The sequence below is a fragment of the Octodon degus genome, unplaced genomic scaffold, assembly GCF_000260255.1.
Source record: "Octodon degus isolate 3935 unplaced genomic scaffold, OctDeg1.0 scaffold00313, whole genome shotgun sequence".
NCBI lineage: Eukaryota > Metazoa > Chordata > Mammalia > Rodentia > Octodontidae > Octodon > Octodon degus.
Window position 1 is genome coordinate 117,481 of NW_004524889.1, and position 4,279 is coordinate 121,759.

General features: G+C 39.2%; 1 pseudogene; it reads left to right on the forward strand.

Annotated features, from left to right (window-relative positions):
• Window positions 1-2,011: 2,011 nt before the first annotated feature.
• LOC101586635 lies at window positions 2,012-2,749 on the forward strand (annotated as a pseudogene).
• The last annotated feature ends 1,530 nt before the right edge of the window (window positions 2,750-4,279 follow it).

Here is a 4,279-nt window from a genome sequence, read left to right on the forward strand (position 1 = left end):
TATATACAGTGTATTATTTGTTAAAACTGTACTTTCGATTTGATTTGAAACTGTCTCATTGCTATATGTTTATCAATAAAACTTTGAAAAGAAAAAAATATATATAGAGATCATAGCCTGTGTCATTTTAAGGTGTCTTGGGAACAACCCAGAGGAGCCGGAAGGGCCTGAGGAGTGAAGGATGAAGCTGGGAGCCATGCCATGCTGAGGGGAATTGCAAGCCACCACCACAGCACTGTGGCATGGGAGGGGCAGGAGCTGCCACGTCTACTGCCTCACTGTTTGGTGACCTTCACCATCCTGGTGGCCCTAGATTAGGGATTCATCATCTTAGATGGTTTTGAACCAATGAAGCTGTATCCCCTTGAAAAGATGGACATCTCATTTTGTGAACATTAGTTTGTGGACAGATTAATTTCGGGTTCATAGTGGTGTAATGTATGCTGTCTCTGGCGAGTTCCCTTAAGCTCTTAAAGACTGCTTTGTCTTTTGAATCAGAGAGTTGAGTTGCAAAGTCGAATAAAGAATGGCCCTTTTGTACAAGCACAAAGTCAAGAGACAGCGATTGCAGAGAATTTGTAAAGGTATCCACCCCCAGATCATGAACCGCTCTCTACATCCTTGCCCCCTGGTGCTGCTGCTACATGGAAGAAACTGCACTGTGGAGATACCCATCTTGAAGGACCTGGCCATGGTAGCCTTCTGTGACATGCAGTCCACACAGGAGATCCATGAAAATGTATTAAATGAGGCCATGGTGTTGTAGCCAGCTGAATTAGATAGAAATATTACAGGCAGCCAGACAGGGCCAGGCTCTCAAGGAGATTATATGGAAGACAAGGTTACCTTACAACTTGGAAGAGACAGACACTCCTTTATGGGCCAGATCTCAAGACAAAACAGGAAACAAATACAGCTACATACTTCCCTATCGATGGGCATCAGGGATTGATATTCTAAATAGATATTTATCACCTTGAAAGAGCCCAAATGAGCCCAAATGAGTCCCTAACCAAATCCCAACAGATAGAGACCCTGTCCCATATTCATGGCTGCTTGCTACTAGGATCACTTCTGCGTTTGGTACAAGATTTAATCAATTGTACCTGAGCAGTGGTACTTGTACTTTCATTGTTGACCATAGCTTTGTCTCACCTCATGCCCACTTAAGTGAGTTCCCATGTTTTTCACCACCTTAGACCTGCTTCACCACCAGGTTTTCCTCTATAAAAATCCCAAGAAGAGACAGCTTCCCAGGGACCACCCGTTCAGGGACTGCTTCTGTTCCTCTATCAGACAGATTTCTTTCTGTTATGGGTCAGCTCAGAATAGGAAAAAGAACAGGAGCCGAATTGGAATTTAAAAGAGCCATTTATTAATGAGTTAAGGGTTGTCAGTCAGTTTTCACACAGGAGAAGACTGAGCAACCCCTAGCCTGGGAAGCAAGGAGATTTTAAAATAAGAATCACAAAACTACGATGTCGGTGTCTTTCACAGTTCAGATATATGTGAGACTTGATACATCTTTTTTTTTTTGCATTTTAGGGAAGGGTCTTCAGGGTGTTCAGGGTCTCACTACTAGATCGGACTCATAGTGATCCACCTGTTTACAGCCTCCCAAGTGCTGAAATTACAGGTGTGAGCCACCACACCCAGTCTCAATTGCCATTTCTGGGTGCTCTGGGGGAGTAGCCCACACTGCAGACCCTGGGATCAAACCCTTGGCCCCTGCACCTGTTTGCAGGTGCTTTAAATCACTGAGCTATTTGGCTAGTCCCAAGATACATCTTAAGCTGACTACGTTTATAGGAATTAGATTAAGGAGGGGAGGAAGACAGTTACTCAGTTACTCCTTACTAAACAGCCTTGAACAGAGGTTGAGTACACATTCCTTACAGTAGATAACAGGAAGCATAAGGGAACCTAATATTTTTCCATAGTTGCAGCATAAAATTCAGTTGACCTATTACACTTTCCCCAAATAAATATATTCTGCTCATAAAAATACATAAAACAGATAAGGCAAGGAGTGTTTCTAGTGAATGCAGCCCAAAGTGACCTGGTAGGCTAGAAAGGCTTAGCCAAGACCCTCAAAGATGGCAGGATATGAAGGGTTATCCTTGATTTGAATGAATGTAATCCTTTTAGCTTTGCTTGGGGTCCATTGAAAGATGCACCAAATCTCATCTGTACTCCCCATATGGCCTGGTACAGTGAACAAACCTCCCTGGAGATGAGGGAGGCAGTGGCCACAGAGATCTGCCAGGTGATCACAGGTCACATCCCAGAAAGATTAAGAAACTGTTAACAAGAAATTCTTCATCATATCAGATCCTTAGTCAGTAATAGACCAGTAACCAATTCATCCAGAGCCTAGTGGTGCTGCATACAGGTATCCACCAGGCATTGTAGGTGTTTCTCCAGGAGGACTTCCTGCAGCCATGGAAGATATCCCTGGGGTCATTCCAGTGACTCACAACCTCCCCACAGTGGCACATGCTTCCCAAGTTCCTTCTTCCAACAAACAAACAAAACATTAGCACCCCAATGAGCAATAGCAGAGAATACTGAGAGGTAATCATTTGCATAAACTTGGGACCAAGAGAAAGTGAAAAAATGGGTGAACTAAGATAAAAGTTTTTGAGAGTCTTTTCAATTGATCCTGGAAATACACATCCTTGATGTTGCAGTGTTAAAGCTATAAGAGCTAGACAATTGAAGATATCTGCTTACAGAAGTGCTGAAAGACTAGGACATATTAATGATCAAATTCTGTTACTGTGTGTATGTTTTTCAATTGTGTATCAAAACACAAATAATAGAGCTTTTTTCTTTATCAGTCCCCTTGGACACAGCAGATCTTGAGCACTTTGCTCTAGAATGCTGCATCAAGAGTACCAAACATCAAAGTAAAAGAATGTTAAGAAGAAATCCCCATCTTATGTCTCCAGTCCCTTTGGTCTACAGGGGCTGGTTACATCTTTTTACTAATAGGAAGGCTAAATTACTACAAAATGGGGAGAAAAATTCCTGTTAGGCATCTGCGCTCAGGATTGAAGAGTACAGGCTACTGTACCAAGAAGTATCTCTCATATTTGAACTGCATACTGAGCACACAAGTTGGGTGGTAGTTCAGTAATACCCTCTGATGATGAAGACAGACGAAAGAAAGAAAGAAAGAAAGAAAGAAAGAAAGAAAGAAAGAAAGAAAGAAAGAAAGAAAAACTATTAAGTTTCACAAGCTGTACTCAAATCTATTTTCTCATTTTCAGATCGTCAGCTATTTTACTGAGTGGAAAGTCTTGAACCATAAGGGTTCAAGAAGAACAGTGTTACATTTCCTTATGTCTCAACAAATACTTTTTATGGTAACTCGTAAGATTGTCTATGAACAAACCCACTTTTGTAGACATTGATAAGTTTTTTCTTCATGTGATACTTTATACGAGGACAATTCAGATGTGTTATTAGATGTGACTGATTTTAACAAATCCTACTAGATTTGTATAATCTAGTAATGTGTTCTATTCATAGACTTTGTGAATCATTGTCTTTGTGTTTAAAAAGTTAGCCTATTTTGAAACTTTGTATAGGTACATTCCTGTTTTGTTTTTTGGTTTTTATTTGCAGAACCTTTAAACTGTCCCAAACAGAAAAAAAAATAATAATGTCTACCCAAAAAAGAAAAACGAGATCTTGTACTTCATGAGATTGAATCTTAAGTGTTTCATTGTTACAATGTTCTTGTGGAAGGAGTGATTTTCTTAATTTCTCTCTCAGTTAATTTGGTGTTTGTGTAAGGGAATGACTGATTTTTTCATTCAACAAATATTTCTTAAGAGCAAAAGGTTATTGAACATTTAACAAGAGGAGGAATCTAATAGATAGGCTAGGTGAGCATTATCTTTCTATGTGTTCAAATATATTTTTCACTATAAGTACAAATATAATTAAATGCCTAATTTCAATGATATAGTTTCTTATATAAATAATTGCAACTCATTATAGTCCATTAGAGTGAAAGTTTATTTCCCGTTTGGCAGAGTATCATTTCATAGTTTTGCTTTTGCTACCATTCTTCTTATAAGAACAATATATACTTAATAAGAATTAATGTCTTAGTAAATGGTGATGACGAGTTGAGTGCAGTTTTCCTCTATTAGAAACAAACTTAATGTTGGCAAAAAGTCTAGGGATGTATCTCAGTGGTAGAGAATTTTTGTAGCATGTATGATGTCCTGAAACAATTTTCAGAGGAAAAAAAAAAAGGAAAACAAAA